The sequence below is a fragment of the Nuphar pumila genome, chromosome 2 (assembly GCF_984573655.1).
Source record: "Nuphar pumila chromosome 2, dmNupPumi1.hap1.1, whole genome shotgun sequence".
NCBI classification, from domain to species: Eukaryota; Viridiplantae; Streptophyta; class Magnoliopsida; order Nymphaeales; family Nymphaeaceae; genus Nuphar; species Nuphar pumila.
This window is the reverse complement of record NC_143250.1, coordinates 67289763-67303468: the sequence shown is the minus strand read 5'-3', so window position 1 is coordinate 67303468 and position 13706 is coordinate 67289763.

The window sequence follows — 13706 nt, the reverse complement described above, 5'->3', positions numbered from 1 at the left end:
GTTTGTGTAAATCGCGATAGGAAGACAACTCATAAAAGTAAATCATAATTTTCACAATACACAACACTAAACTCTTTTTCTATTTTTATTTACGAAGGCCAAACATTACAACGATTTGTTTAGTGACAATTGTGTGTTACACTTATTAAAATAGGATATATACACTTATAGATTGTCATGTTACAAAAAAGAATTATAGAATTACAACAAAGAATTATAGAATTACGACAAATAATTATTGGAATGTCGATTTGTATTTTTGAAGTTACTACAACAATGACATGTCTTTGTTTGTCTTTATGAACGATATCGATATATAATATCGCGATTTACTCATATCGGTTTGCAACCGTTACTAAAATATTATGAACGAAATAGTGAAATCGATTTGCAATTGTTACTTAAATCGGTATCAAGTTGTAAATCGATTTGTATTTATGAAGTTACTTTGATTTGTACTTTACCTAGTCTAAACATCATGTCGATGTTTAGACACATGCATAAAACCCTATTTTATGTAAAACCTTAATGGAGATATGTGTAAAACCCTATTCTATGTAAAACCCTACCTGACCTGACTCGTTGTCCAGGTCTAAAACCCTGATCTATTTAACCTCTCTTCCTCTTTTCTGCAACAGTGCAACTTCTTCCCCTTCTTCTTCTTTTTTCTCCTCCGCCTACATCTTTCTTCTTCTTCTTTCTTGTATACCAGAGCAAGCATGGATATTCTGCATGATAGACAGGGGGTGATGCTGCTGACCATCTATTTGACCTATTCCTACTGTCAGACCCTCCATCGTTTGCAAACCATCCTTCGTAGTGAGAAAAATATATGCCTAGTATTTGATATACTTCATGACAAATATGCTACAATCATGCGGGCTTTATCTTCTATGCCTGTTAGGATCCATACCTTGTGTAACTTTGTCAGCTCTGCCTCGAAGCTTTTTATCCTAGCAAGCTGGATTTCATGCACACCTGGATTGCATTCGAAACACATCACTATTTGGACTTGGATTGCATTAAAATACTCATTTTTTGTAAATGAATGTGGTTGTAAATCATGTCAATTTGTAGTTATAAAGTTACCGCGACAGCGATATGCCTTTGTTTGTCTTTGTGAAAGATGTCGATTTGTATTTATGAAGTTACCTCAATTTGTATTTATGAAGTTATCTTGATTTATAGTTTACTAAGTCTAAACATCGTGTCAATTTGTTTATTGTTTTTCTTTTCTGCCTTTTATGAATTAGTCATTGTGTAAATTGTGATAGAAATATCGTTCACATAGACAAAGCTCGTAAAAGCAAATCACAATAGGATATTCAAACGGATTTGGTGGGATGAGATGTATTCGATTGTTGGATGGGTTTTGGTGGGGGAGTGATTGGATTGGGTTGGTTGTGAGACCCATTTAGCTCTTATCAAATCCAAACCCAATCTAAACTATTATATATATATATACATATATATATATATATATATATATATATATATATACATATATATACATACACATTTACATATATATATATATATTAATTAAATTTATTTGGGTATCAAATGAACCCAAATTCTATTTATTTAAGGGGATGCATTTGAAATTTAGATAGATCCAAAAGTTAAACCCCAAACCCCAAATCCCAAACTCTAAACCCTAAAGCCTAAACGATAAACCCTAAACCCTAAACCCTATACCCTAAACCCTAAACCCTAAACCCTAAACCCTAAACCCTAAACCCTAAACCCTAAACCCTAAACCCTAAACCCTAAACACCAAACCCTAAACCCCTAAAACCCTAAAAACCAAACCCTAAACCTTAAACCCTAAACCCAAATTTCTAAAACCCTAAACCCTTAAACCCTGAACCCTAAACCCTAAACCCGAAACCCCTAAAACCCTAAACCCCAAATTGTAAATATTGTTTTGCAACTGTTACTAAAATATTGTTTTAATATAAAACTTAAATTGGTATTAAGTTGTAAATCGATTTGTATTTATAAAGTTACCTCGATTTGTACTTTACTAAGTCTAAACATCATGTCGATTTGTCAATTGTTTTTCTTTTCCACCTTTTATGAATCAGTCATTGTGTAAATCGTGATAGGACATATCGTTCACATAGACAAAGCTCATAAACGCAAATTGCAATAAGACAAATAATTTTCACTTTATATCTGTGGTTGTACAGATCGTGATAGAACACTTCTATAAAAAACAAATCGCGATCTCGTATAGAACTGGTTGCAAATCAATCAGTATCAAGCAAATCGCGATAGCACGTAGCCTCTATACATATAAATCGTTTCAGCCTTTTATCATTTTTTTTGTAAATCACGATAGGAAGACAGCTCGTAAAAGTAAATCATAATTTTTGCAGTACACAACGCTAAAGGCTTCTTCGATTTTTTTTATGAAGGCCGAACATTACATTGATTTGTTCAGTGACACTTAGTGTGTTACACTTATAAAAAACAAAATTATATATTTATAGAATGTCATGTTACAAAAAAGAATTATTGAATTACAACAAATAATTATTGGGATGCAAAAATCACATAATGTTTATTCAGTGGCACTTGACGACTCAGATGAACTATGACATACAAATCGTCTCTTTATTTTTCTTGGTAGACTCTCTTTCCTCAGTGGCCTCTTGGTTCTCTCGGTCTTATTAAAACCACCGGTACTCATCTCTACAAGTGCACCATATTGTTTCCACATTTGTCTCCCCAAATTCTACACCTACTTTCGTAACTCCTTATTCTCCCTCTCTAACATCTCTAACCTTGTGGTGGAGACTATCTTATTTTTTGTGAGTTGTGTTTGCTCCTCATCGTGTACTGCAACTGAGGGAATTGTTGTTGTAGCCGGAAGGACACGATGAATGTTTTTTCTATGCTGGGGGATGAGAGGGACGCATGGGTTTCCAATATTTTCACGTTGCTTTTTCTCAATCTCCAGATTTTGACGCATGGGTTCTTAATATTTTTTGAAATAGTTGAAGTCATATTGTCGTTCTTTATAATCAGATACTATGGCACAAACACCTCATTTGTTCCAGCTATTCAATGATTTCCTAAAGCATTCGTGTCAATTCACATTCTTGGCCCCACTACTATTCATCTTCCTTCTCACTTCCATAGGCTGCTTTGGGGTAGACTGTCCCAAACCAGCTTGTAGAAGAACTCGACTACCATGATACAACTCGGCTTTAGATTTGCTAAATAGCCAAATGTCGCAGTAAGACAATCTCGTAGCCTCAACAACAACCTCTTATTCCTCGTCCTCCCCATCTCCATACAGTCTCCACACAACCAGTACATTGGAGATTATGGTTTAGGTATAGACATAATTATTCATGATAATGAATGCTAATTATTAAAATGATTTATAATAACGAGTGCTAAACATATTACAATGATTATTACTAATGAGTGCTTTGTATTAAAATAATTTACACTAATGAATGCCACATATTATAACAATTTACAATAATGAATGTTAAATGCTAAAACGATAACGCTTAGTACTAACGAAGACAAAATCCTACAACGATCATTGCTTAAGAATGCTAAAGATTACAACAATTCACACTAATGAAAGTTAAATGATAAAGTGATAACAATTTATACTAAGAAATACAAAATCATGCAATGATCATTACTTAAGAATGTTAAACATTAGAACGATTTATACTAATAAATGCTAAATGCTAATGCGATAATGATTTGTACTAACGAAGACAAAATCCTGCAACGATGATTACTTAAGAATGTTGAACATTTCAATGATTTATACTAATGAATGAAAAATGCTGAAACGATTTTAAACGCTTTTAAACTAACGAAGACAAAATCCTGCAGCGATAATTACTTAAGTGTACTGTCATGATCGTCTACCTCATTATCGAATTGCATTTCTTCTGCTGGAACATTCAAGTCAATAGTAAATTCAATTTCTGCACCCTTCTTATCATGTGCATAATTAGTGCACATGTTCACTTCTTCAGGTGCATCATTAGTACAGATGTTCACTTCTCCATAAATTTTCAATGATTAAGATAAATCAGCTTCACTACAACGAGATGATAAGCTCACCACTGTCATAAGCAAAATATCAATTTGCGTTAGCCAACACATACGTTTACTATGATTTATTCAAGATGCATATAACAACGGATACCGAGAAGTTTAAGCAAGTCAAAGAAACGATTGAATGAATCACAATATAAAAGCAACAACAATTTGTTATTTGCTTATACTATGCATCGAGTTGTTATTTACCATGCCAATAAAATAAATGATTTATCGTATATGTGTGTCGATGATAGTGATTCACGTGACAGTGATTTAATTATATCTACGACACTGTGAAGCGATTTCATTAGAAATCGCTAAATGAGCAGTGATTTGAATACGAAAATCGCCACCGCAAGCGTGCAATAATATATTTCTGTATGCATACATTTAAAATTCTTTCCACAAATATCTTACAAATCGATACTAGAAAACACATAATATTTTACAAATCGATATACATATCACATAATATATTACAAATCGATACGACAATTCAACATAATAGCTTACAAATCGATACTACAAAACACATAATATCTTACAAATCGATATACATATCGCAAAATATATTACAAATTGATACGTAAATTCAGCATAATAGCTTACAAATTGATATTAACAAACAAAACAATATCTCACAAATCGGTAGTATGTTACTACAACTGTGATTTGTAATACATTGCATATACTAAGTGAATGAACGATACCGGATGGGGTAGAGGTCCTTCATCGTATCTGTAACCAAGCATTCTTGTCAACAGGTCCCAGTGTCTTACAAATATCTTTAATTTTTCAACCATCGAAAAGACAAGATCCAACTGCAATAACAAAACAATGCCTTAATGGCACTCACGACGATGTGTGTTCTTCAACAATAGCATGATGACATGGAAAGGTACTCATGACGCCTTAATGGCACTTGTTGGAATATTTGTGCGTCATTGCTTTTTTTCATACTGCCTAACGAAAATGAAAAAGAAGAGAAGACTGTAAAAAGAGATGGCCGACAAATGCCCCTATGATGCCCACCAATGATCGAACCAGTCGATCGATTTCTAGTTATCTCCACGAGGTAGGAACGAACCCGAGAATGTTTTGTAAAGCAAGGCATGAACGAGAAGACAACAATATGTTTGTAATACAAGCTAAAAACCAAGGCGGGAACCTGGACTCGAGACGACGACAAAGGGTGCTCCGGCGGTAGCAGACGATGGTAAAGGGTGGGTCGTCAAAGGGAGCTCCTGTTACAGCAGATGGTGTGTCGTCAAAGAGTGATCCGCTGACATCATAGGAGTTTACTACTTAGGTTGAAAATGAAATGTTTGGACTTTTTGAAGAGTTAAGATCATCCTCATTTTTCTAGATGAAGGACATTTTTGTCCTTTTATCGAACCATCATTTCATGGAGAGAATGGCGGAAAAGGGTACTTAAGTCTTTGCAACCGCACTGAACTCCGATGCTAAGTGATACCGACACACATGGGCATATAAGCCCCACATGCTTATATACGTGGCACTCATTCGGACCCGAACATGCACTGTAGCAAACAGTGCATCTTCGGGGGGGGGGGGGAGAACACACAACACCCTCCCTGTAATTGAGATTCATATAAGAAAACTGCATTGTATCAGAGCCAGGCGTAAATAATCGTTCCTTCATTAGAAATGCCCCAATAACTATGTCATCTTGGGGTTTCTTCCCACCAACCATGAACGCCAAGCACATGACATTATCGCTCACCGGCTTCATGGTATCTGCCGTTCGCATCTCCCAAGTATTCCAACCCGTTGCCGTCTTCATCTCCCAAGTATTCCAACCCGTTGCCGTCCTCAGAGTGACAACATGTGTCACAGTGTAAAGATCCCAGACACTTGGCTCCCAGGTGTTCCGCGAGAACTGTGACACGTTCAAGCACAGCTCAAACTGCGCCACTCGTGGTGCGCGCGGGGTATGTGTTGCTGGTTAGGCTATTGAAGGCTTTGAGAAAGGAGGTGTAGATGGGGGTGGCTAGAGTGGTGTATGGAGCTGCTATATGCTGAGCCTAGTGGAGCCATCAACCTTGATGGAATACTCACCTATATTGATACGTGAGATATCAGTGAAGTAATCGTTTGGACGGTCTACGTTAGCTAGAAGAGGAAGAGAATACAGATAATCATAGTATTGGTAGTAGCAGTAAGGATAATATACATAGTAGCAGTACTAGTAGTAGAAATAAGGCATCGGTGAGAAGACGACGGCGCCGGGTTTGGAAGAGTTAGAAGGAAGGCATAAGGCGAACGTGTTGCTGTACCCGGCCAATTGCGAATTGAGGGAGAGTTTGGACTTGCTAAGCCCGGCGACTCCCGTGGCAGCAGCGGGAAGGTCTTTGAGAAGGTGAGATAGTGCACAAGAGTAAGTGATGGTGCTGAACGAGAGGGTAGACCCTCTGTTGCTGAGCATGGTGAGGTCTGTGTAAGTGAGGTCACCTTGGGCGTGTTTGCTGCTGATGGGGTTCTGGGGTGATCCGGTGCAGACGCCTTGATGGCATGATAGGGTTGGGGATCAGGATGATAACAAGGGGCACTGAGCCGAGTTGCAGGCAATGGTGGGGGTGAGAACCAACTTGGCACCCGGATCAGACCATAGAACCGCCTAAGTCTAGCAGCAATGAGTGGCTAGACCCTGGGGTGAAGGTGTAGAGGGAGGTGCTGGGGTCGAAGTAGACCGGTGAGACCGCAAAACTGTTGTAATAGTACTGTGCGGCAGCTAAACATGGTAGCATAGCAAGGAATAAGGCGATGGCAGTGAGCCCCCATGCTTGTGATTGTTTGTTGGATGAAGTGGGAAATTTGGATGTTGAGTTTCATTGCATGGTCATCTGCCCATATATACGCAGAAACTTGGGGCCAGTAAGATAGCTTGAATGAATAAAAGTGGCACTATCTTGACCCAGCAGTTTTTGCTTGGATCCCATGGGCTATTCCAGCCTCTTCTCTTACACACACACACACACACACACACATATATATATATATATATATATATATATATATATATATATATATATATATATATATATATATATATATATGTGTGTGTGTGTGTGTGTGTTTTCAGAATGTTTTGTTTGCTAAGGATCGTGCTTTTCTAGTGTAAAAATGCCATGTTTGAGTTATGAAAATTTGGCACATTGTGGGCGGCTGATTTTTGAACTCCTTTAAAAACCTAATTACTTGTAATCACATGATTCAAAACAAGTTTTCTATTAAACAAACCATGTAGATCACATCCGTAACATTTGATCTACAAAAAATTGATTTAAAAAAAAATGATTTCTACTCATTAGTAACTATTATATACCCTATATATAGTGTAATACATCCGTGCTCAATGAAACATGCTAAATGTATTTTTTGGCTTTTCAGTTTTTTTTTTCACAGTTTTGATCCCATAAATGTATTGGGCATGGTGGATTCACTAGGAATCCACACTTGGATAGTGTGTTTTCCATGAAAAAAATGATATTTGGAGATTTAAAAATTTACAAAGATTCTAGACTATTGATTTTTTTTAACCTTATAAAAACCCACCCATGTGTCAGAATTGAATGCTTCAAGAGCTGATCCCCATAAAATCAAATACATAAATCACATTTGTTGGGTCAAAATTTAAAAATAAAACATAACAAAAAATACAAAAAACCCATTTAGCATGTTAGCAAATGCTATATATATATATATATATATATTATCTGCCTACACCGATCCGTGCCTATGTGTGTGCACGAGCATGTGCCTGTGTGTGTTTAAACTTTAAACCCTAGACAAAGTCTTTCCATACCAAAGTGACCATTCTAATGAAAAGACCACTAAATGCTAGTTTTTTTCTATTTAACCAGAACCTTAATCTTATCCGTTAAATTTTGAATCCAAAACTCTGTCAAGTTAATTCTTAATTCAAAAGACTGAATTCCGGTATGTAAAGATTTATCAATTTGTTTCTTCTGTTAGCAACAAAGGTAACCTTAATTGAGCTCGAAGAATGGAAAGGGGAACATAGACTTGCTTTGCAATTAAATGGATGGAACTTGCAAACTCTTAGTGGGATGTGCAGGCATGTCAACGGTACAAGTTTGGGTTGGATATCTGACCAATTCTCTGTATGATCAGTCAGATTCAGTAAAGCAAGTGAAATCAGGGTGGTTGTGAAGGTGTTGAGAAGAAGGCACCGAATCAAACCCCACTGGCACACAGGTGTGTCGTCGGTAGCTTTTAGAGGCAGGTCAGCTAAGGCAGGATGGTCATAAGGTTTTCCTGAGGGTTTCTCGTCATAAAAAACAATCAGTTTCTAAATGGGTAAGCATTTTAGCACCTGAATCATCTAAACCCATTATATATATATATATATATATATAGAGAGAGAGAGAGAGAGAGAGAGAGAGAGAGCACAAAGTATTACCTTCATTTCTCATCATTAGGCTAAATCTGATTAGGTTGGATTCAGTAGGGTTTATATTGAAACCAAGTCCAACCTGTTTTCATCCTTGCCCACAAGCGTGTATGGGAGCTAATTTGCATCACTTTAAGGGCCTTGACGGTTGGACACAAAAAAACCCACCAAATGTGGATCCAAGACCCTTATGTTATAACTAGGGATGCAACATGGAGATTGACTGGATCGTTCAGGTTATGTATCAAAAACAGCTCTTCTAAAGTTGTGGTTGGTCGTGCTTGCCTTTTCATGTTTTTTTTTGTTATGATGACGAACCCTCACCCAAGCGAGGAAAGCCTTAGGTGGGGCCCACGACCACCCTGCCTTACGTGGCCCACCTTCTATTGTGCCATGCCTTTGCATGTTATTGAGGTGATTGGTCACCTCCTATGATCACCAAGCGTATTTTTTATCTATTAAATTGAATTTTCTTTCTCTTAAAAAAGGTCGCAAAGAGGGGCGGGGCTCACCTTGTCTGGCAGGAACAGTTAGTGTAAGTCACCTTGTGTTGGGATGTTGCAAGTTCGAATCCCGAAGATATATGGTTGTATAACTGGTAGGGGCCTGCCTAACCCCAGCTTTCTCTGTCGAAAAAAGGGGTCGGATCTAGGATGGAAGCTTTCCATTTTTGGCTGTTGCAAATCTGACCGGATCCGACTTTTCCATGTTTTTAACTGTTTCAGATCCAACCCATTTAGGTAATTTACTGGCTATGAGTTGGATAAAATATTACAAGTATATTTTATCAGAGGTCTTCCTTAGATTTAGTGATTAGGACATGGTTTTGAATGTCTAGTGACACTATCATAATGATGAGAGCATGCAAAAGGCTGAAAATGAAATAAGATTGTAATGAAGACGAAACTTCTAAGGGCCCGTCTGACTGGCAGACAATGCTGGACAAGGACACCCTGTTCTGTCCTGACCCTGTGCAGACATTACAAGGCATTTGTTTGCAGCTATCACGTCAAAATACTACTATCCATTTGTTCAGTGTTTGATACATCATCGCCGACAAACATGGACACAAATGTTTAAATTTTGTGTATATTGATAAAAAAAAATAAATAAATTTATATTTTAAGCATGCAGAAAAGAAATTCAGATTTATGATACATGAATAAATTGCAAAAATTAGGGATTAAAATGCAAAGTCCTTAAAATCTAAGCATACCCAAAAAAAAAAAAATGGATTTAACATGCATTTCACTCAGTAAATTGAAAAAAGATGAATTAAAATGCAAAATTCAGAAAATCTCAGCATACTAAAAAAAATCAAATTTAACATACATTAACTTAGTAAATTGAAAAAACATGAATTAAAAACCAAAACCCTTAAAATCTTGTCACCATACTGATCTATGTTTGTGCAACCATATGAATTAAAATCCAACAGTCTCAGCAACAATAATAGCTCCCAAAACACTAAATCAGAAAATACAAAAAAAAGGGAGATTCTGCCAAGTTTTGGGATCATCGAAAAATCTGGAGGGACCATTTTCAGACCGCCCCATGCGGTGGGCGTCACAAGGATTTAAACTCCTCCTTAGAGAACCTTCGGATGACTTCCAAAACCTTGTTAAAAATCATGTTTTTGGTATTAACATAGTTTATTCCAAAAAAAAACGAGTTTAATAGCTCATATTTCAGTGGCACTAGGGGTGTCAATGGGTCGGGTTTGGTATGGACCCATGTGGAACTAGACTTGGACCAGATTTTTGGTATGGTATCGGGTCCGAGCCTCGATCTAGTCGGATTCACTATAAGAAAAATCATACCCAAACCCGATAAGAACTACATGAACCAAACCCAAACCATACCCGATAAAATCATATTTTTTATCATTTTTATATTGAAAAATTGCGGATCTTAATCAGAACTATGGTCTGGTATAAAATTTTACAACCTATACCGAGTCCATGTATTAATCAGAACTTCGGTTCTGGATCTGAGTCTTACTCATGTCTTCTTATTTATCACCATACATGGACCCTATAGAGTTTGGTTCGGGTTGATTCTGTGTAAACCAGGCCCGTTGACACACCTAGGTGGCACTAAAACTCAATTTTCTTAAAACTAGGGTTTTGCAAAATTTGGGTTTTAACTCAGTTTTACACGGCTCGTGATCTGGGAAACCTTTACTTCTATAAGCATTTTTTTTTCATGTTTAACATGTGGAACCCCCCACCGGTGCAGAGACATAGTCGTCGTCCGGCTGCAATAAAAGTCAGGGCTAGTACCCTCGACCTCAGAGCCTATGTTTGCTTCGGCTTGTGCAAGGGAGATAACGCCCACGAAAATCGAACCCCGTCAGCATGCCTAGCAGCCAAGGCCCTTTCCAACTATGCATATGTTTGGTAAAAAGAATAATCTTCTCCCTTGATCATAATAAAAAATGAAAAGTGTTCAATTGAAACATGAAAACGTGACTGAATTGGTCCTAGTTACTCTTCGGGACGAAGTGGAAGAAGGGAGGAGATTCGCGAACGAGGAAAAGGATCCAATTCCTTCAAACCCCTCTGGTCTAAAATACAAGTCAAGAAAGAAAAGTGGTTTAACTTTTTTGTTCATTCTAAACAATGCATTGCAATGAAAAACATCTTTAGTGGCAATCACAAATGACACTAAAGGTCTGGAACGTCCAGTCAATGTGGCTACGGTGATATACTGGCAATTTTCAAATATGTAGCGGCAATTGTATTTGCCACTAAACATATAGGATTTAGTGGTAATTTTTTTTGTCAGAGAAAGCTGGGGTTAGCCCGACCCCTTACCAGTTATACAACCATACCATGGGGTTCGAACTTGCAACGTTCCAACACAAGGTGAAGTCCACTAACTGCTCCTGCCAGACAAGCGGAGCCCCCGTTGGTTTTAGTGATAATTTTTTAATACCACTAGATCGCTAGACATTCCTCATAGTTGATAGGAAATCTTCTCTATATAAAAAATATAGAGAACTTTTCTGTAAAAAAACTCAGCTTTGAGGGCAGCTCTCACCCAATTCAGAATACTCTTAACATTTTCCCAACCCAATCTCTCATTCATGCAAATAAGAGAAAAAATCTCATAAGCAAAATTTTCTTATGAGATTTTTTTTCCTGCTTTCAAACGTGCCTTTGGAGCGCACATTTGTAAGTGGACAAAAGATGCCAAGTTTTTTAGTAGAAGATAAAAAGAACGTTGCCTCCAATTGTTTAAAATGAAAGATTTTTTTTTCACATAATTTTTTTTCTAAATATCTAAATTTTTTGTATGAAAAAATTTCATTTCCATGCAACAAGTTGCTCTCTCTCTCTCTCTCTCCAATTGGGCTTTTATATGAGAAAATCACATATGTAAAATTTTCTTTTTACATAAGATTTTTGCTCACTTCCAAACGTGATATATTGATGAAGTATAACAAAAATAAATGCTGCAAACTCATGCCAACCCCTATGTCGACACAAAAACACACTATGTAGGTCCCGTGTTTAGGAGAGTGACAGGACACGTGGAGATGCCGGGGGACACTCTATGACATATTCGAACATTATTTTTTATATTTTTTAAGAGTTTTTAACATTGTTATAATAATAATATATGTCAAAATATCAAAACATCTTAAAAAATCTATCATTCCATGTTTTTCAAAAAGAATATGTATTCGTGTCACTGTTGCGTATATGTTTCAAATCCTAATCAGTATCCATGACTATGTGACATAGGCCAATGCCTCTTGTAACCTAATTTTGTGGGCTAAAATATTTTAATTTCTACCTTGAAAATATTAAAAGTAACTACAAGAAATCAAAATATCCATATCATCTGAAACAAACAGAGCTCAAAAATCTTTTATAAGTGTTTCTTAGTTCTAGAGTGCATGAAACATTGCAGTGCAGTGCAGTGCAGTGTGGTTTTCCATAAGCCGGGAAACAGTGATCTCATTGGGTTTTGAGTTTCATATCAATTAAGTTTTAACATGGTTTGTCACCTGATATGAGATGATCACAATTGGAAATCCACAGGCAGTGTTGCTTATGACAGAGTTAAAGCTAAGTTGTAGTTTCCGATGGATGGGACTTAAAGGGTTTTACCAATCAAAGGTTGAACGGCCTATTGAAAGTCACAATCGTTCCTCGAGAAGCCAAAACAAGCCTGGTTCATTCAAGGGGCTGACGTTAGCCCTTAAAGTGGAGCCCATCTCACGAGCACAATGTGAGGAACACATAAAAAAAGAGTTATGCCATGGCATCTCTTATCATCCACTTTCAGGGGTCTAAGTCCAACTCCGTGAGGATCCATGGCTGCCTCAATATACAGTCCGTGATGAGGAATTTTTTTTCCTCTGACCTAGCCCCAAAAAAGTCACTTTATTATTACTTTTTTTTTTATTTCAAAATTATTAACCACTTAACCTAATCAAACCAACATCATTTTCATCTATTTGGAAACATGATCAGTTCACTTCTTTAGATTCACTATATGCAAAAACTTTATTTTCATGAAGGACAGAGAAACCACCCTCAGGATCGGAGATTTAGCCGCGCTGGCAAGCCTGATACTTACTGTTACTATCTTTTCTAAGATGGTGTAAACCTTTGGTGAATCCCTTGCCCTCAGGGAGTTGCCGGGCTTCGGCTGAGCAAGGGATTAGCACGGGCATATATACCTCTTGCCCTCATTAATGCAAGGAGTTTGACACTTATGCGAAGTCATTGTTCTTTAATTAATGCCAAATATTTACCTTATAACAGTGGTTCTTTATAGCAGTGGCCTTTTAATCTATAATTGTTGTCTAAAAGCTTTATCCCAGGTTACCTACTGACTAAAGGTTTTACCGCTTTGAGTTCATAATACCTATTTTACAGCTATACCAATGGCAAACTTCCATTGAACGCTTTCTTAAATTTGAAGGCAATCCAGAGGTAGGGAAACTTTTAGCAAGACAACATTGCATTAAATTGCATTTCGCTGCCTACTTTTACAATTTATGTTTCAAAAACACACTATTCTTTACATAATTCTTTTGACCTTTTAGCCCAAAAAAAAAGGAAGAAATTGAAGTACACATAATGGAAAAAGGCTGACCCGACCCACTAATGGACCGTGCCAACCGGGCAGGCGGGATCAAAGCCTGAACCATCAATTGACAAGCTGAGCCATTAGC